Source organism: Heptranchias perlo, unplaced genomic scaffold (assembly GCF_035084215.1).
Source record: "Heptranchias perlo isolate sHepPer1 unplaced genomic scaffold, sHepPer1.hap1 HAP1_SCAFFOLD_59, whole genome shotgun sequence".
Lineage (NCBI taxonomy): Eukaryota > Metazoa > Chordata > Chondrichthyes > Hexanchiformes > Hexanchidae > Heptranchias > Heptranchias perlo.
In genome coordinates this window covers 2,726,473-2,747,586 of record NW_027139612.1, presented here as the reverse complement: position 1 = coordinate 2,747,586, position 21,114 = coordinate 2,726,473, and the positions used below count along the sequence as shown (strand labels likewise).

Genomic DNA, 21,114 nt, shown 5'->3' with positions numbered 1-21,114 from the left:
GGAGTGATGTGGCGATGTGAGTGAGGATGGCAGGAGGGGGATGTTTGTGAGGGTGGAGGGAGGGGGATGTGTGAGTGAGGGTGGAGGGAGGGGAATGTGTGAGTGAGGGCTTGGGGAGGGGAAGAGTGAGTGAGGGTGGGGGGGCATGAATGAGTTTGGATGGAGGGTGATGTGTGAGTGGCGGTGCGTTGAGGGTAATGTGTGATTGAGTGTGGAGAGATCAGGATTTTAGAATGAGTGTAGCGGGAGGGGAATGCTTTAGTGAAAGTGACTTGAGGGTGATGTGTGAGTGAAGGTGGAGGGAGGGGGTCTGAGTGCAGGTGGAGTTTGAGGGATGTGAATGAGGGTGGACGAAATGGAATGTGAGAGTGAGGGTGGATGTTGGGAGATGTGTGTGAGGGTGGCGGGTGGAGAATGTGAGTGAGGGTGGTGGGAGGAGGATGTGTGTGTGAGGGTGGAGGGAATGGGAGCTGTGAGTGAGCGTGGAGGTCGTGGTAGATGTGAGTGAGGATGGAGGGATGGTGTGTGAGTGAGGGTGGATGGAGGGGGATGTGAATGATGTTGAAGGGAGGGGGATGTGAGTGACGGTGTTGGGATATTGATGTGAATGATGGTTGTGGGAGTGGGACGTGTGAGTGAGAGCGGAGGGAGGGGATGTGTCAGTGAGGGTGGGGTTGTGGGATGTGAGTGCGGATGTAGGGGTGTGCGATGTGAGTGGGAGTGCGGGGAGGGTGATATGTGAGTGCGGATGGAGGGAGGGGAATGTGTGATTGTAGGTGGAGGGAGAGGGAGGTGTGAGTAAGGGTGGAAGGCGTGGGATATGTGAATGAGGTTGGATGGATGGTGTGTGAGTGAAGGTGGAGGGAAACGAATGTGAATGAGGGTGGAGGGAAGAAGTGTGAGTGAGCTTGGTGTGTGAGGGTGTTAATGGGGACGGGGGAGGGTGATGTGCGTGAGGGTGGAGGGAAGGAGTCTGAGTGAGTGTGATGTGTTTCGTTGTTAACGATGATGGGGGAGGGTGTGATTGACGTTTGAGGGTGGGAGATGTGTGAGTGAGGGTGGGTGACGTGAGTGAGGGCGGAGGGAGGAGTCTGTGTGAGTGACGTAGGAGGGAGGGGTTGTGTGAGTGAGGCTGGAGGGAGGGGGATGTGAGTGAGGGTGGAGGGAGTTGGTTGTGTTAGTGACGGTGGAGCTAGAGGTATGTGTGAGTCAGGGTGGTGGGAGGGCATGTTACTGCGGATGTAGGGGGATGTGTGTGAGGCTGGAGGGATAGGGATGTGTGTGAGGCTGGAGGAAGGGGTTGTGGGTGAGGTTGGAGGGAGGGAAATGTGTGAGTGACGGTGGAGCGAGGCGGATGTATGAGTGAAGGTGGTGGGAGGGTGTGTGAGTGAGGGTAGAAGGGTGGATGTGAGTGAGGCTGGATGGAAGGGGTTGTGAGTGAGTTTGGAGGGAGGGGATGTGAGTGAGTGTGGTGAGAGGAGGATGTTTTAATGATGGCGGAGTGTGGAGATGTGTAAGTGAGGGTGGAGTGTGGGGTATGATTGTTAGAGGGTGAAGGGAGGAGGATGTGAGTGACAGTGGAGGCAGGGTGATGTGTGAGTGACGGTGGAGCGAGCTGGATGTGTGAGTGAGGATGGTGTGAGGGGAATGTTTGATTGAAAGTGGAGTGAGGGTGATGTGTGAGTGAAAGTGGAGGGAGGGTGATGTGAGTGAGTGTAGAGGTAGGGCGATGGAAGTGAGGTTGGAGGGTGTGGGTTTTGAGTGAGGGTGGATGGAGGGGGATGCGAGTGAGTTTGGAGGGAGGGGGATGTGAGTGATGTTGGAGGGAGAGGGAGGTGAGTGACGGTGGTTGGGATGCCGATGTGAATGATGGTTTTTGGAGTGGGATGTGTGTGAGGGTGGAGGGAGGGTGATGTGTGTGAGGGTGGAGGGAGTGTTATGTGTGAGTGAGGATGGAGGGAGGGGTATGTGTGATTGTTGGTGGAGGGAGCGGGAGGTGTGAGTGAGGGTGGAGGACGTGGGATGTGTGAGTGAGTTTGGAGGGATCGTGTGTGCGTGAAGGTGGATGTAGAGGGATGTGAGTGAGGGTGGATGGAGGGGGATGTGAGTGAGCGTGGAGGGAAGGGGTTGTGCGTGAGGGCGAGGGAGTGGGTTGTGTGAATGTGGGTTTTGGGAGCGGGGTGCATGAGTGACGATTGAGGATGGGTGACGTGAGTGAGTGTTAAGGGAGGAGGCTATGCGAGTGAAGGAGAATGGAGGGGGATGTGTGAGAGAGGCTGGAGGGAGGCATGTGAGTTAGTTTGGGTGGAGCTTGATATGTGTGAGTGAGGGTAGAGAGAGTGGGATGTGTGAGTGAGTCAGGAGGGGGAGGGTTGTGAGTTACTCTGGAGGGAGGGGGATGTGTGGGTGACAGTGGCTGGAGGTGGATGTGTGATTGATGGTGGAGGGTGGGCTGTGTGTGAGTGAGGGTGAGGTGAAGGGATGTGAGTGCGGGCGGAGGCAGAGGATATGTGAGTGAAGTTGGAGGGAGGTGGATGTGTGATTGACTCAGGATGGATGGGTGGTGGGAGTGGATTTGTGAGTGAGGATGGAGGGAGGGGTATGAGTGAGTGATGGTAGAGAAAGGAGGATGTGTGAGTGAAGGTGGAGGGCGGGGAATGAGTGAATAAGGTTGGAGGAATGGTGTGTGTTTGATGGTGAGTTAGTGGGATGTTTGTATGAGGGTGGAGGGATGGGATGTATGAGTGAGGGTGGATGGGGATGTGTCAGTGAGGGTGGATGGAGGGGGATGTGAGTGAGGTTGGTGGTAGGTCAATGGGAGTGAGGTTGGAGGGAAGGGGATGTGAATAATGGTGGAAGGAGGGTGAAGTATGTGTGCAGGCGGACGGAGGGGATGTGAGTTAGGGCAGGGTGTGGTAGTTAGGGAGGAGGGCGGAGAATGTGAATGAGCGTGGAGGGTGTGGGATGTGTGAATTAGGGTGGAAGGAGCTTGATGTGTGAGTGAGGGTCGAGTGAGGGGGGTGTGTGAGTGAGGATGGAAGGAGAGGGATGTGTCAATGAGTGTGGCAGGAGTGGAATGTGAATGACTCTGAGGGGATGTGAGTGAGTTTGAAAGTAGGGGATGTGTGAGTGAGGCTGGAGAGAGGATGACGTGATTGAGGGTAGAGGGAGGTGAATATGTGATTGATGGAGGAGGGACGGGGAAGTATGTGTGAGGGTAGAGGGAGGGGGATGTGGGTGAGGGTGGGCTGTGTGAGTTACGGTGAAGGGAGGGGAATGTGTGAGTCAGCGTGGAATGAGGGGGATGTCTGAGTGAGCGTGGAGCGAAGAGGTTGTGTGAGTGAGGGTGGTGGGAGTGGGATTTGAATGAGGGTGGAGGCAGGGAGATGGAATGAGGGTGTAGGGAGGTAGATATGTGAGTGAGTGTTGTGGAAGGGGGTTGTGTGTGGGTGGTGGCTTAGGGGGGATTGTGTGTGGGGGGTGGCGTAGGGGGGGAAATGTGTGAGTGTGGGTGAAGAGAGGGGGTTATGTGAGTCAGGGTGGAGGGAGGGGGACGTGAATGAGGGTGCACTAACGGTGATGTGAGTGAGAAGGGAGGGAAGGGAATGTGAGTGAGGGTAGAGACAGGAGGATATATGATTGAGTGTGGAGGGAGGGGAATATGAGTGAGGGTAGAGGGAGGCGAATATGAGTGAGAAGGGAAGGAGGTGGATGTGAATGAGGTTGATAGGAACGATGTGAGTGAGTGTGGATGGAGGAGTTTGTGTATGATGGTGGAGGGAGGGGGTTGTGAGTGAGGATGCAGGGAGGCGGATGTGTTAGTGAGAGTGGAGGGAGGGGATTGTGTGTGATGGTGGAGGGAGGGGGATGTGTGAGTGAGAGTGGAGGGAGGGTGTTATGAGTCAGGGTGGAGGGAGTGGGATGTGTGTGAGGATGGAGGGAGTGGGGTGTGTGTGAGGGTGGAGGGAGGGTTATGTGAGTGAGGCTGGACGGAAGTGGATGTGAATGAAAGTGGGTTGAGGGTTATCTGAGTGAGAGTGGAGCGAGGGGGTGTGAAAGAGGATGGAGGGATCGGGATATGAGTGAGTTTTGAAGGAGGGTGATGTGAGTGAGAGTGGAGTGAGGGGCATATGCGTGAGGCTGGACGGAAGTGGATGTGAGTGAGAGTGGAAGTAGTGGGATGTGAATGAGTGTTGTGGGAGGGTGAGGTGAGTGAGAGCGGAGGGAGGGGATCTGAAAGAGGGTGGACGGATGGGGATGTGGGTGAGGGTGAGGGTGGGGGATGTGAGAGACGGTGGAGGGATAGGGATGTGGGTGACTGTGGAGGGAGAGGCACGTGAATGAGGGTGCACGGAGGGCCATGTGAGTGACTGTGTTGCTCCTCTCTCTGGGCCCGGGAACGTGTGGCAGCTCCGGGGAATGTGCTTGTGGCTCAGATAAATCTCCCCCTCCTTGAACCCCGGGCCTCAGTCAGTGAGGAGCTGCACTACCGCACTCCCCGCCCGGTCTCACTGCCTGGTCTCACAGCCCGGTCCATCCCCTGGGTCACCTCATTGGAACATAAGAAATAGGAACAGGGCTGGGCCATACGGCCCCTCGATCCTGCTCCGCCATTCAATGGCTGATCATCGACCTCAACTCCACTTTCCCGTCTGATCCCCATATCCCTTGAGTCAATTACAGTCCAAAATTCTCTCAACCTCAATCTTGAATATACTCAACGACTGACCATCACAGCCCACTGGGGAAAAAGAAATCCAAAGGTTCACAACCCTCTGAATGAAGAAATTTCTCCTCATCTTATTCCTAAAAGTCCGACCCCGTATCCTGAGACTATGCCCCCTTGTTCTAGACTCTCCAGCCAGGGGAAACAACCTCTCAGCATCGACCCTGTCAAACCCCCTCAGAATCTTATATGATTCAATAATATCACCTCTCATTCTTCTAAACTCCAGAGAGTATCGGCCCATTCTACTCAATCTCTCCTCATAGGACAACCCTCTCATCCCAGGAATCAATCCAGTGAACCCATCTTGCACTGCCTGTAAGACAAGTATATCCTTCCATAGATAAAGAGACCAAAAGTGTACACAGTACTCCAGGTGAGGTCTCACCAAAGCCCGATACAATTCTCGGAAGAATTCCTTACTCTTGAACTCCAACCGCTTGCAATAAAGGCCAAAATGCTATTTGCCTTCATGATTGTTTGCTGTACCTGCATGTTAACTTTCTTTGTTTCTTGTACGAGGACACCTCTGAACGCTAAAATGTAACAGTTTCTCACCATTTAAAAAATATTCTGTTTTTCTTTGCTTCGGACAAAAGTGAATAACCTCACATTTCCCCACATTATACTCTATCTGCCATATTTTTGCCCACTCACTGAAGCTGTCTATATCCCTTTGCAGACTCTTTGTGTCATCCTCATTGCTTACTTTCCCACCTAGCTTTGTATCGTCAGCAAATTTGGATACACAGCACTCGGTGCCTTCATCTAAGTCATTAATATAGATTGTAAATAGCTGAGGCCCCAGCACTGATCCTTGTGGCACCCCACCAGTTACAGCCTGCCAACCTGAAAATGACTCGTTTATCCCGACTCTCTGTTTTCTGTTCGTGAACCAATTCTCAATACTCAATATTAGCCCAACCCAATGAGCCCTTCTCTTGTGTAACAAACTATTGTGTGGCAATTTATTGACTGCCTTTTGAAAATCGAAATAAGCAACATCCGCTAGTTTCCCTTTATCGACCCTGCTCGTGACATCCTCAAAAAACTCCGATAGAGATTCGCATAGGCGAGTGACTTCCGCCCGTTCTATTATTTTTTTATTCATTCATGGGATGTGGGCATCGCTGGCGAGGCCAGCATTTATTGCCCAGCCCTAATTGCCCTTGAGAAGGTGGTGGTGAGCCGCCTTCTTCAACCGCTGCAGTCTGTGTGGTGAAGGTTCTCCCACAGTGCTGATCGGAAGGGAGGTTCTATTCTATTGGTTCATAACAAGCGGGCGTGGGGCTGTGTGTGGGACCAGGCCCTGATTGGCGGGTGGGGTTATCAATCACTTGTTTTGAACCAAAGGATGGGGCGGACTCTATGAGCGGCATTAATTTCTGCAGCGAGGGAAAGTGCAGATTAGATTCTCCTTCACACCGTCAACATTGGTCTCATTTTCTATCCTGCCATCATTAGATCTCCCGGTGAATGACGGAGTGATTGAGAAAAGTCCACAGCTGGAAGTAAACAGGGATTGTCGACTGAGGAACAACAGCAGGTGAATCAGCACAGGATTGTGAGAGCAGCAACCAGAGAGAACCCTTCCGATTCAAAGAGCTTCCATAGATCGACTGGGGAGAAAGGGAAGAGAAAGTCCCATTTGCTCAGATAAACACTGGTCCTGTAGACAGTTCACAAAGGTTACAAGGTAAGGAGGGAAATGGTGAGAATGAGACTGGGAGAGTCTGATCACCGAGTACAATTATCCAGCATGAGGCCGTGCAATGAAATGTGAAGTGAGATCAGTTTCTGTCTCAAAACACACAGTCACAAATGAATCTTGCGTGTGTTTTAGAGAAAAGGGGTTTGATCGAAGAGGTGACTCCAGTCTGAGGCAGAGCCCATCAGGTTTACAGTGTCTCCCCGCCCCCAGCACCAACTTGGAAAGAACCCACCTTTCTTGCCTCCATAATATCGATATTATACTGTGTATTAATGTAATGCCAGACAGTGTTACTGAATTCAAATATATTTCATATCCATCAAAATCAACCATCTTACAATTCTGAACTAGATACTGGGTTTTGCTTAATATTATTTCTCATTGGTAAATTTATTTCAGGACTTCACACTTGCAGTTGAATTAAATGATTATCATTTAAATATAAACTGGTGATAAAATGATACGCAAATCTTATTTAATGGATTGTAAAAATTCTTCCAATTGATTATTTTGTGTGTTGTCAGAATAATGTTCTGGGTGATCACCTGATCCAGTCTCGGCCGAGGGTTCTTTTTAATAAACTGAGAGCGATGTTTGTCCCGATACAATCCAGATTCATGTCCTTGCTCTTTGATTCGATAGAAGTGTTCAAAATCATGGCGATTTAGATTAAGTAGATAAAGAGAAACTGTTCCCATTGGCGGAAGGGTCACGAACCAGAGGACACACATTTAAGGTGATTGGCGAAAGAACCAAATGCAGTGAGTTTAATGGTCTGGAATGCGCTGCCTGACGGGATGGTGGAAGCAGTTTCAAAAGCGAATTGGATAAATTGTGCAAGGGAAAATATTTGCAGGTCTACGTGGAAAGAGCGGGTGAATGGGATTAACATGAATGCTCTGACAAAGAGCCGGCACAGGCTCGATGGCCTGAATGGCCTCCTTCATAGAATCATAGAATCATAGAAGTTTACAACATGGAAACAGGCCCTTCGGCCCGACATGTCCATGCCGCCCAGTTTATACCACTAAGCTAGTCCCAATTGCCTGCACTTGGCCCATATCCCTCTATACCCATCTTGCCCATGTAACTGTCCAAATGCTTTTTAAAAGAAAAAATTGTACCCGCTCTACTACTGCCTCTGGCAGCTCGTTTCAGACACTCACCACCCTTTGAGTGAAAAAATTGCCCCTCTGGACCCTTTTGTATCTCTCCCCTCTCACCTTAAATCTTTGCCCCCTCGTTATAGACTCCCCTACCTTTGGGAAAAGATTTTGACTATCTACCTTATCTATGCCCCTCATTATTTTATAGACTTCTATAAGATCACCCCTAAACCTCCTACTCTCCAGGGAAAAAAGTCTCAGTCTATCCAACCTCTCCCTATAAGTCAAACCATGAAGTCCCGGTAGCATCCTAGTAAATCTTTTCTGCACTCTTTCTAGTTTAATAATATCCTTTCTATAATAGGGTGACCAGAACTGTACACAGTATTCCAAGTGTGGCCTTACTAATGTCTTGTACAACTTCAACAAGACATCCCAACTCCTGTATTCAATGTTCTGACCAATGAAACCAAGCATGCTGAATGCCTTCTTCACCACCCTATCCACCTGTGACTCCACTTTCAAGGAGCTATGAACCTGTACTCCTGGATCTCTTTGTTCTATAACTCTCCCCAACGCCCTACCATTAACAGAGTAGGTCCTGGCCCGATTCGATCTACCAAAATGCATCACCTCACATTTATCTAAATTGAACTCCATCTGCCATTCATCGGCCCACTGGCCCAATTTATCAAGATCCCGTTGCAATCCTAGATAACCTTCGTCACTGTCCACAATGCCACCAATCTTGGTGTCATCTGCAAACTTACTAACCATGCCTCCTAAATTCTCATCCAAATCATTAATATAAATAACAAATAACAGCGGACCCAGCACCGATCCCTGAGGCACACCGCTGGTCACAGGCCTCCAGTTTGAAAAACAACCCTCTACAACCACCCTCTGTCTTCTGTCGTCAATCCAATTTTCTATCCAATTGGCTACCTCACCTTGGATCCCGTGAGATTTAACCTTATGTAACAACCTACCATGCGGTACCTTGTCTAAATTCCATGTAGACCACGTTCCTCCTTACTTTAATCTGAGATATTTATCTATTTTCTCTTTTAAGTGAATTTTGTGCTCATCCAGGTGCGGGAATATTTGTGCTTGGGATTTCCATTCTGGACATTGAATATCAACATCAAGCATTCCCAAGCCAGGTATAAAGTTTCTTTACCCTGCCCAGACAACTTGGACCTGAAATCCTGGGAGTCCCACTCCACCGTAGGAAATGCAGCTACCGCTGTAGACCCCATCCAAAATCACAGAGAAAGGGTCATTTAAATAATCAGGGTGCGTGGTACACACTTATACAGGCACAACAGGGCCACCTGCCCCGATAGCTGGCAGGAAAATTGGAGTGCCGCCATGCTGTTTTAATTGTGATAACGATTCATATATTTCATTGTATCCCAAGTAATTAATATTAAACCAATTATGTAACTTGGATAGAATCATAGAATCGATGCTGTAATCATTCCGTTATTCTATCCAATTCCTTTTTCAAGTTACTATTGAATCTGCTTCCACCACCCGTTCATAGTGCATTCCAGATCATAATATCTGGCCACATCAAAATGAAAATCTCTCCATCTCCCCCCGCCTGCTTCTTTTGTCAATTGTCTTAAATCTGTCTCCCCTGGTTATCGACACATGTTAATCTTAAAAGCCTTTTTTCTAACCATCCGTTTATCGATTTATAATTATATTTAATCCAACTTAACAGGTATAAATAGAGGACCGTGTTTTCAAAACATCAGTGAGTGACAGGCCCTTTAGATTAATGTACAATCTGGCGTGTCATGTAACTTTCATATTACAAAGTGATCATTATAAGTAATACAGTTGTTAAGAAATGGCGGGTTTATAAAATGTTCTATGAAAAACAAGCATAATTGCAGCGACACAAACTTCAAAACACTTTTTTCCATTTGGCAGCTGTAAGTTGTCAGCGAGCTCAAGGAACGGAAACGAGATCTGTTGCATTGCCCGCCTCTGCTGATAAAGGTTTGTAACCTGGAGGCTGGGGGGTAAAGTAGATCTGTTGCATCGCCCCCCCCCCCCCCTCTGCTGTCAGCGGTTTGTAACATGGAGACTGGGGGGTAAAGTAGATCTGTTGCATCTCACGCCTCTGCTGACTGAGGCTTGTAACCTGGAGACTGGGGTTAATGTAGATCTGTTGCATCGCCCGCCTCTGCTGACTGCGGTTTGTAACCTGGAGAATGGGGGGTAAAGTAAATCTGTTGCATCGCCCCCCTCTGCTGACTGTGGTTTGTAACCTGGAGACTGGGGGGTAAAGTAGATCTGTTGCATCACCCCCCTCTGCTGAATGGGTCAATATGAGGAAGAGGTTTGTGATCCTTTGTCCCGAGACACCACTTGCTGTGTCTGATCCAACCTGTGTTATGGACACGTGTCTTCTGGGAATTTAACTTGTTCAGTCCCAGTCTGTGTCGGATTTTACAAGTTGTTGATGGTTTAAGGTCGGGTTGCATCATCCTGCCACTTATACCCAACACAAAATACACACACATACTCACTCGCTCACTGACATACAGAGGCATCCTCTCTCTCACACACTCACTGAAATACAGAGGCATCCTCTCTCTCACACACTCACTGATATGCAGAGGCATCCTCTCTCTCACACACTCACTCCGAGTCACTCACTGATATACAGAGGCATCCTCTCTCTCTCACACACTCACTCATTCACTGATATGCAGAGGCACCCTCGCTCACACTCACTCATTCACTGATATACAGAAGCATCCTCTCTCTCACACACTCACTGATATACAGAGGCATCTTCTCTCACACACTCACTGATATACAGAGGCATCCTCTCTCTCACACACTCACTGATATACAGAGGCATCCTCTCTCTCACACACTCACTGATATACACAGGCATCCTCTCTCTCACACACTCACTGAGATACAGAGGCATCCTCTCTCTCACACACTCACTGATATACACAGGCATCCTCTCTCTCACACACACTCACTCATTCACTGATATACAGAGGCATCCTCTCTCTCACACACTCACTGATATACAGAGGCATCCTCTCTCTCACACACTCACTGATATGCAGAGGCATCCTCTCTCTCACACACTCACTCCGAGTCACTCACTGATATACAGTGGCATCCTCTCTCTCTCACACACTCACTCATTCACTGATATACAGAGGCACCCTCGCTCACACTCACTCATTCACTGATATACAGAAGCATCCTCTCTCTCACACACTCACTGATATACAGAGGCATCTTGTCTCACACACTCACTGATATACAGAGGCATCCTCTCTCTCACACACTCACTGATATACAGAGGCATCCTCTCTCTCACACACTCACTGATATACAGAGGCATCCTCTCTCTCACACACTCACTGATATACAGAGGCATCCTCTCTCTCACACACTCACTGATATACAGAGGCATCCTCTGTCTCACACACACTCACTCATTCACTGATATACAGAGGCATCCTCTCTCTCACACACTCACTGATATACAGAGGCATCCTCTTTCTCTCACTCTCACTCACTGATACACACACACATCCTTTCACACTGTGTCTCTCACACGGTACCCTGCCATTGTGTGGTGACCCAGTGCCTTCCACAAAGTTTTTGATACTGTATCATTAACCGTGTGTTTCACAACCCAACCAATGACATTATATAGGAACAGGAGGAGCCTATTCAGCCCCTCGAGCCTTTTACACAGGAACAGGAGGAGGCCGTTCAGCCCCTCGAGCCTGTTACACCGGAACAGGGGGAGGCCGTTCAGCTCCCCGAGGTTGTTACACAGGAACAGGAGGAGGCCATTCATCCCCTCGACCCTGTCCCCCATTTTATTAGATCGTAGCCGAACTGTACCTCAACTTCCTATCACCTCGATCCAGCTAATAAAAGGGTAGATTTGATTCCCTGTTACTTTGTACTGAAAACAGAATCGGACCCTATTGGGAAACTGGAAACCAGGGACACACAGACCAAATAAGTGAGTGAGGAAAACTGTGGGAGATGCTGTTTAATGAGGTCATCCACTTTCGATCAGAAAAAGACAAATCGGAATATTTTCTGAATGGGAAGAGTGTGGGAACTGTGGATGAGCAGAGAAATTTAGGGGTCCAAGTACACAAATCTCTAAAAGCTAGTGGGCAGGTACAGAAAGTAATCAAAAAGGCAAATGTAATGTTGGCCTTTATCTCATGGGCTGGAATATAAAGGGGAGGACGTTATGTTGCAGCTGTACAGAGCTCTGTTCAGAGCCCGTCCAGAGCTCGGTCAATGAGATGGGTTTTAAGGAGCGTCTTAAAGGAGGAGAGAGAGAGAGGTGTAGAGGTTTCGGGAGCGAATTCCAGAGCTTTGGGCCCCAGCAGCTGAAGGCACTTCCGCCAATGGTGGAGCGATGGAAATCGGGGGATAGGCAGGAGGCCAGAATTGAAGGAGCGCAGAGATCTCGGAGGGTTGTAGGGCTGGAGGAGGTTACAGAAATGGGGAGAGGGGCGAGGGTTGGAGAGGGATTTGAAAATCAGGATGAGAATTTTAAAAAGGAGGCGTTCCCGGATCGTGAGCCAATGCAGGTCAGTGAGCACAGTGGGTGATGGGTGAACGGGACTTGGTGCGAGTTCTGTCATGGGCAGCAGAGTTTTGGATGTTTATGGAGGATGGAAGATGGGAGGCCGGGCAGGAGAGTATTGGAATAGTGGAGACTGGAGGTGATAAAGGGATGGATGAGTCAGATTAACCACCTGATTCACACTTCCGCCCAGAGGTGAATGGTGGTGGATTGAGATGATGGCGGTGGATGGGGACCGGTTGATCTTCTCCAGGGGGAGGATCGAGGTGGATTGAGATGATGGCGGTGGATAGGGACCGTTTGATCTTGTCCAGGGGGAGGATCGCGGTGGATTGAGATGATGGCGGTGGATGGGGACCGGTTGATCCTCTCGAGGGGGATGATGGCGGTGGATGGGGACCGGTTGATCTTCTCCAGGGGGAGGATGGCCTTGGAGTGAGATGATGGCGGTGGATGGGGACAGGTTGATCTTCTCCAGGGGGAGGATGGCGGTGGATTGAGATAATGGCGGTGGATGGGGACCGGTTGATCTTCTCCAGGGGGAGGATGGCGGTGGATTGAGATGATGGTGGTGGATGGGGACCGGTTGATCCTCTCCAGTCCCCTGGACTCTCCAATCAGTCAGGTCGCGACCCCACCCGATTGCTGACATCACACAAGCGCGCTGCATCCGGGCCCGCGCTGAGTCGGTGAAACGGCCGAAAGGGTTTAAAAATCTGGAGACACGTGACCCTTTCTGCGGTCGATCAAGTGAAAGAGGGCGGTGTATGTGGGTTCGGCGTTCATTTGTCCCGAGCACGCAGTGCGAAGATCCCGCCCCGGATGGGCCCAGAGGGAGGAGTCGGTTAGGGAGGAAATGGGGACGGACATGTCAATCGGGATTGATCCAAAAGGGACCAAATCTATGGGGGGAGTTGGAGAATGAGAGAGAGCCCCTTACTTTAATCAGTGATGGGTGGGGGGAGGGGGGAGAGGGAGAATGAGAGAGAGCCCCTTACTTTTATCAGTGATGGGTGGGGGGAGGGGAGAGAGGGAGAATGAGAGAGAGCCCCTTACTTTAATCAGTGATGGGTGGGGGGAGGGGGAGAATGACAGGGAGCCCCTTACTTTAATCAGTGATGGGTGGCGGAGGGGAGAGAGGGAGAATGAGAGAGAGCCCCTTACTTTATTCAGTGATGAGCGGGGGGAGGGGGGAGAGGGAGAATGAGAGAGTGCCCCTTATTTATTCGGTGATGGGTGGGGGGAGGGGGAGAATGACAGTGAGCTCCTTACTTTAATCTGTGATGGGCAGGGGGAGGGGGAGAGGGGGAATGACAGGGAGCACCTTACTTTAATCAGTGATGGGTGGGGGAGGGGGAGAGGGAGAATGGCAGAGAGGCACGGAATTTAATCAGTAATGGGCGGGGGAGGGGAGAATGAGACAGAGCCCCTTACTTTAATCAGTGATAGGAGGGGGAGGGGGGAGAGGGAGAATGACAGAGAGCTCCTTACTTTAATCAGTGATAGGAAGGGGGAGGGGGAGGGAGGGGGGGGAGGGAGGGGGAGGGGGGAGAGGGAGGGGGAGGGGGAGGGTGGGAGGGGGAGGGGGGCAGGGGGAGGGGGGAGGGGGAGGGGGAGGGGGAGGGGGGAGGGGGAGGGGGGAGGGCGAGGGGAGAGGGAGGAGGAGCGGGGGAGGGGAGGGGGAGGGGGGAGGGGGAGGGGGAGTGGAGGGGGAGGTGGAGGGGGGAGGGGGGATGTGGAGGGGGGAGGGGGAGGGGGTCGGGGGAGAGTGTGAATGACAGTGAGGCCCTTACTTTAATCAGTGATGGGTGGGGGGAGGGGGATAATGACAGAGAGCCCCTTACTTTAATCAGTGATGGGTGGCGTGAGGGGGAGAGTCAGAATGACAGAGAGCCCCATACTTTAATCAGTGATGGGTGGGGGGTGGGGGAGAGGGAGAATGAAAGAGAGCCCCGTACTTTAATCAGTGATCGGAGGGGTGAGGGGGAGAATGACAGAGAGCCCCTTTCTTTAATCAGTGAAGGGTGGAGGATGGGGAGAGGGATAATGAAGGATTTCCCCTTTATTTTAGCAGTGATGTGTGGGGGGAGAGGGAGAATGACAGAGAACCCCTTATTTTAATCAGTGATGGGCGGGGGGTGCGGGAGAGGGAGAATGACAGATTGCCCTTTAATTAATCAGTGATTTGTTGGGGTGGGTGAAAGGCAGAATGACCGACAGCCCCTTACCGAAATCAGTGATGGGTGGGGGGAGGGGGCGAGGGAGAATGACAGAGAGCCCCTTACTTTAATCAGTGATGGGCGGGGGGAGGGGGAGACGGAAATGACAGAGAGCCTCTTACTTTAATCAGTAATGGGCAGGCGGGGGGAGAGGGAGACTGACAGGAAGCCCCTTCCTAAAATCAATGATGGGTGGAGGAGGGGGAACGGGAGAATGACCGAGAGCCCCTTACTTTAATCAGTGATGGGTGGAGGAGGGGAGAGGGCGAAAGACAAAGAGCCCCTTTCTTTATTCAGTAATGGGCGGGGGGAGGGGGGCGAGAGAGAATGACAGTGAGCTCCTTTCGTTAATCAGTGATGGGTGGGGTGGGGTGGGGGGAGAGGGAGAATGACAGAGAGCCCCTTCTTTAATCTGTGATGGGTTAGGTGGAGGTGGGAGAGGGAGAAGGTCAGGGAGGCACTTACGATAATCAGTGATGGGCGGGGTTCGAGGGAGAATGACAGAAAGCACCTTACTTTAATCAGTGATGTTTCGGGTAGGTGTTGGAGGGAGAATGACAGAGAGCAACTTATGTTAATCATTGATGGGCGGGTGAGGTAGAATGAGAGAGAGCCCCATACTTGAAACAGTGATGGGTGGAGGAGGGGGAGAGGGAGAATGATCGAGAACCCCTTACATTAAACAGTGATGGGTGGAGGAGGGGAGAGGGAGAATGTTATAGAACCCCTTACTTTAATAAGTGATGGGTGGGGGGCGGGGGAGAGCGAGAATGACAGAGAGCCCCTTACTTTAATCAGTGATGGGCGGGGAGAGGGGGAGAGGGAGAATGAGAGAGAGCCCCTTACTTCAATCAGTGATGGGGCGGGGGAGGGGGAGAGGGAGGATGACAGGTTACCCCTTAAATTAATCAATGATGCGTGGGGGGAGGGGGAGAGGGTGGATGAAAGAGAGCCCCTTACTTTAATCAGTGATGGCCAGGGAGAAGGGGAGAGGTAAAATGACAGAGAGCCCCTTGCTTTAATCAGTGATGGGCGGGGGGAGGGTGAGAGGGAGAATGACAGAGAGCCGCTTACTTTAATCAGTGATGGATGGAGGAGGGGGAGAGGGAGAATGACAGAGAGCCGCTTACTTTAAACAGTGATGTTTCGGGGAGGGGTTCGAGGGAGAATGAGAGAGAGCCCCTTATATTAATCAGTGATGGGTGGGGGAGGGGGTGAGGGAGGATGACAGAGAGCCCCTTACTTTAATCAGTGATGGGAGGGATGGGGGTGAGGGAGAATGACAGAGACCGCCTTATTCAAACAGTGACGGCCGGTGGGTGGGGGGAGAGGGAAAATGACACAGAGCCTCTTAATTCAATCAGTGATGGGCGGGGGGAGGGGAGAGACTTAGAATGACAGAGAGCCCTTAACTTTAATCAGTGATGGGCGGGGGAAGGGGGAGAGGTAATATGACAGAGAGCCTCTTACTTTGATCAGTGAGAGTCAGGGGGAGGGGGAGAGAGGCAGAATGAGAGGGAGCCCCTTACTTTAATCAATGATGGGCGGGGGGAGCGGGAGGGTGAGAATGAGAGAGAGCCCCTTATTTAATCAATGATGGGAGGGGGGAGAGGGTGAATGACAGAGAGCCCCTTACTTTAATCAATGATGGGCGGGGTTGGGGCAGAGGGAGAATGAGAGAGATCCCCTTACTTTAATCAATGATGGGCTGGGGGAGCGGGAGAGGGAGAATGGGAGATAGCCCCTTACTTTAATCAATGATGGGCGGGGGGAGCGGGAGAGGGAGAATGAGAGAGAGCCCCTTACTTTAATCAGAGGGGGGGGGGGGTGAGGGAGAATGAGAGAGAGCCCCTTCATTTAAACAATGATGGGCGGGGGGAACGGGAGAGGGAGAATGACAGATTGCCCTTTAATTCAATCAGTGATTTGTTGGGGTGGGTGAAAGTCAGAATGACCGACAGCCCCTTTCCGAAATCAGTGATGGGTGGAGGGAGGGGGAGAGGGAGAATGATAGAAAGCCCCTTTCCGAAATCAGTGATGGGTGGAGGGAGGGGGAGAGTGAGAATGACAGAGAGCACCTTACTTTATTCAGTGATGGGTGGGGGAGAGGGCGAAAGACAAAGAGCCCCTTTCTTTATTCAATGATGGGCGGGGTGAGCGGGAGAGGTGAAATGACAGAGAGCCCCTTACTTTAATCAGTGATGGGCGGGTTGAGGGGGGCGAGGGAGAATGACAGAGAGCTCCTTTCGTTAATCAGTGATGGGTGGGTTGGGGGGAGAGGGAGAATGATAGAGAGCCCCTTACTTTAATCAGTGATGGGTGAGGTTGAGTTGGGAGAGGGAGAAGGACAGGGAGCCCCTTACGATAAACAGTGATGGGCGGGGTTGGAGGGAGAATGAAAGAAAGCACCTTACTTTAATCAGTGATGTTTCGGGGAGGGGTTAGAGGGAGAATGACAGAGAGCAACTTATATAATTCATTGATGGGCGGGTGAGGGGGGAGAGGGAGAATGACAGAGAGCCCCTTACTTTAATCAGTGATGGGTGGGGGAAGCTGGAGAATGACAGAGAGCCCCTTAATTTAATCAGTGATGGGCGGGGGGAGGGGGAATGACAGAGAGCCCCTTAATTTAATCAGTGATGGGCGGGGGGAGGGGAGAGAGATAGAATGACTGAGAGCCCCTTACTTTAATCAATGATGGGTGGAGGAGGGGCAGAGGGAGAATGGCAGAGAGCCCCTTCCTTTAATCAGTGATGGGCGGGGGAGCGGGAGAGGTGAAATGACAGAGAGACTCTGACTTTAATCAGTGATGGGCGGGGGAAGGCGGAGAATGGGAGAATGACAGAGAGCCTCTTACTTTGATCAGTGATGGGCGGGGGGAGGCTGAGAGAGGGAGAATGAGAGAGAGCCCCTTACTTTAATCAGTGATGTTTCGGGGAGGGGTTCGAGGGAGAATGAGAGAAAGCCCCTTACTTTAATCATTGATGAGCGGGGGGAGAGGGAGAATGAGAGAGAGCCCCTTTCTTGAATCAGTGATGGCGGGGGACGGGTAGAAGGAGAATGACCAAGAGCCACTTACTTTAAACAGTGATGTTTCGGGGAGGGGTTCGAGGGAGAATGAGAGAGAGCCCCTTACTTTAATCAGTGATGGTCGGGGGGTGGGTGTGAGGGAGAATGACAGAGACCCCCTTATTCAAACAATGATGGTCGGGTGGTGGGGGGAGAGGGAAAATGACATAGAGCCTCTTACTTCAATCAGAGATGGGCGGGGGGGAGGGGTGAGGATTAGAATGACAGAGAGCCCTTAACTTTATTCAGTGATGGGCGGGGGAAGGGGGAGAGGTGGTATGACAGAGAGCCTCTTACTTTGATCACTGTTAGTTAGGGGGAGGGTGAGAGAGGCAGAACGAGAGGGAGCCCCTTACTTTAATCAATGATGGGCGGGGGGAGCGGGAGAGGGAGAATGAGAGAGAGCCCCTTACTTTAATCAGTGATGGTCGGGGGGAGGGGGAGAGGGAGAATGAGAGAGAGCACCTTATATTAATCAGTGTTGGGTGGTGGAGGGGGTGAGGGAGGATGACAGAGAGCCCCTTACTTTAATCAGTGATGGGCGGGGGGTGAATGTGAGGGAGAATGACAGACACCCCCTTATTCAAACAGTGATGGTCGGTGGGTGGGGGTAGAGGGAAAATGACATAGAAGCTCTTACTTCAATCAGTGATGGGTGGGGGGAGGGGTGAGACTTAGAATGACAGAGAGCCCTTAAATTTATTCAGTGATGGGCGGGGGAAGGGGGAGAGGTAATATGACAGAGAGCCTCATACTTTGATCAGTGATAGTCAGGGGTAGGGGGAGAGAGGCAGAATGAGAGGGAGCCCTTTACTTTAATCAATGATGGGCGGGGGGAGCGGGAGAGGGAGAATGAGAGAGAGCCCCTTACTTTAATCAATGATGGGAGGGGGAGGGGAAGAGGGAGAATGAGAGAGAGCCCCTTCCCGAAATCAGTGATGGGTGGAGGGAGGGGGAGAGTGAGAATGACAGAGATCCCCTTACTTTAATCAGTGATGAGTGGAGGAGGGGAGAGGGCGAAATACAAAGAGCCCCTTTCTTTATTCAGTGATGGGCGGGGGGAGCGGCAGAGGTGAAATGACAGAGAGCCCGTTACTTTATTCAGTGATGGGCAGGTTGAGGTGGGCGAGGGGGAAGGACAGGGAGCCCCTTACGATAAACAGTGATGGGCGGGGTTAGAGGGAGAATGAAAGAAAGCACCTTACTTTAATCAGTGATGTTTCGGGGAGGGGTTAGAGGGAGAATGACAGAGAGCAACTTATATAATTCATTGATGGACGGGTGAGGGGGGAGAGGGAGAATGACAGAGAGCCCCTTAATTTAATCATTGATGGGTGGGAGAGGGAGAAGAGGGAGAATGACAGAGAGCCCCTTAATTTAATCGGTGATGAGCGGGGGGAGGGGTTGAGGGAGGATGACAGAGAGCCCCTTACTTTCGTCAGTGATGGGCGGGGGAGGGGGAGAGGGAAAATGACATAAAGCCCCTTACTTCAATCAGTGATGGCGGGGGGAGGGGTTGATGGAGGATGACAGAGAGCCCCTTGCTATAATCAGTGATGGGCGGGGGGAGGTGGAGAGAGATAATGACAGAGAGCTCCTTACTTTAATCAGTGATGGGCGGGGGGAGGGGGAGAGGGAAAATGACAGAGAGCCCGTTATATAATCAGTGATGGGCGGGGGGAGGGGGAGAGGGACGATGACAGATAGTCCCATAATTTAATCAGTGATGGGCGGGGTGAGGGGAGACAGATAGAATGACAGAGAGCCCCTTACTTTAATCAGTGATGGTCGGGGAAGCGGGAGAGGTGAAATGACAGAGAGCCTCTTACTTTAATCAGTGATGGGCGGGGGGAGGGGGAGAGGGAGAATGACAGAGAGCCACTTACTTTAATCAGTGATGGATGGGAGGAGGTGGGTAGAGGGAGAATGACAGAGAGCCCCTTAATTTAATCAGTGATGGGCGGGGGAAGGGGGGAGTGATAGAATGACAGGGAGGCCCTTATATTAATCAGTGATGGGCGGGGGAAGACGGGAGAGAGAGAAAGACAGAGAGCCCCTTACTTTAATCAGTGATGGGCGGGGGAAGGGGGGAGGGATAGAATGACAGGGAGGCCCTTACTTTAATCAGTGATGGGCGTGGGAAGGGGGGATAGAGAGAATGACAGAGAGCCCCTTACTTTAATCTGTACAATTTGTTTCCGTGTTTTAATGTGAATTACTGACTGCTCAGAATTCGCACATCACTGAGCTGCTTCGATTGACTTCAATAAAATTAACTTCCAGCGAATATCCTGCAATTTTCTGCGTCTGGCCCAGGGACTTCAAAGCTTGGGTTGCTCTACTTGTCGCAGATTTAATCGAGGAGTTTTGATCGGGTGGATCGGGGGAAACCGTTTCCACTGGCAGGAGGGTCGGTAACCAGAGGACGCAGATTGATGAGAATTGGAAAAATCCAGCGGGGGAGGGGAGAGATGAGTCGAATAATCTTCACGCAGCGAATTGTTCTGATCTGGAACCCAATGCCTGAAAGGGAGGTGGAAGCAGATTCGTGTTTAAAATCTACCCCAATATCTCTGTGTATAACGGATGGTCTGTCTGTCCAGTCGCTCACGGTGAACTTTCAAAAAGGAATTGGATCAATACTTGTAAAGGAGAAAGGAGAAAGGTTGCAGGACCATTGGGAAAGTGCAGGGGAGTGTGATTAAATGGATAGCTCTTTCAAAGAACCAACACAGACACCAGGGGCCGAATGGTCTCCTTCTGTTTTGTTTGATTCAAATCAATGGGGGGATTTTTAATCGAAGCACTTACATCATTTGAGCACTTAATACGAAACTTAACTCACATCAAACCCACGTGAATTAGCTGGTAGGAAGAGTAAAGGCAACGCGAGGTTTCGGGTTATGCCCCACACGAACTTTATATGTCAGTAACATTTAGCGGAAGAGGTGACAGCGATATTGGTGTGCGCTGACACTTCCTGGAGCGCTCCACCCAAATTGTGTCGAGCAGAGAGCAAGGCGGGGAGATCAGCCGAATCCCCGAGTATCAGAGTCCTGACTGGGGACAGGGAGAGCAAGGCGGGGAGATCAGGCGAATCCCCGAGTACCAGAGTCTTCACTGGGGACAGAGAGAGCAAGGCGGGGAGATCAGCCGAATCCCCGAGTAGCAGAGTCCTGATCGGGGACAGGGAGAGCAAGGCGGGGAGATCAGCCGAATCCACGAGTACCAGGGTCCTGACTGGGGACAGGAAGAGCAAGGCGGGGAGATCAGCTGAATCCCAGAGTATCAGAGTCTTCACTGGGGACAGGAAGAGCAAGGCGGGGAGATCAACCGAATCCACGAGTACCAGAGTCTTCACTGGGGAGAACATGGCGGGGAGATCAGCCTAATCCTTAGGTATCAAGTCCTGACTGGCGACAGGACCCGTGCGGACCAGATCACATGTCGCTTCAGTCTTTTCAAAGGACGAATTGGGTGAGTGACTGAGAATGTCTGAGAGTGGGGGATGATATAGAAGGAAACACATTTCTACATTAAGTGCAGATCTCGTCACACACACGGTTCTGGGTGGAAACCAGATGGTGATCAGAATTAACGATAAAACCGAATGCAGAGAATTAATCAACACCAAATGCGGGTGACCCCATTATTCTCAGGTGGATGTTCGGGTCGAATTG

General features: G+C 51.1%; 2 protein-coding genes across 4 annotated transcripts in view; one reads left to right on the top strand and one right to left on the bottom strand.

Annotated features, from left to right (window-relative positions):
• The window catches only part of LOC137316335 (NACHT, LRR and PYD domains-containing protein 3-like), a 302,370-nt gene that overhangs the window by 127,937 nt on the left and 153,319 nt on the right, over positions 1 to 21,114 (bottom strand). The gene's annotated exons all lie outside the window — the stretch shown is intronic.
• LOC137316364 (NACHT, LRR and PYD domains-containing protein 12-like) overlaps positions 1 to 21,114 on the top strand; it is a 46,290-nt gene that overhangs the window by 2,912 nt on the left and 22,264 nt on the right. For 2 of the 3 annotated variants that reach the window (XM_067980433.1, XM_067980436.1), the window contains exon 2: positions 6,191 to 6,422. The gene's annotated coding sequence lies outside the window, so the exon portion shown is untranslated. Of the gene's footprint in view, positions 1 to 6,190; positions 6,423 to 20,047; positions 20,912 to 21,114 lie in introns of those variants that run through there. The other variant, XM_067980434.1, reaches the window with a different exon arrangement.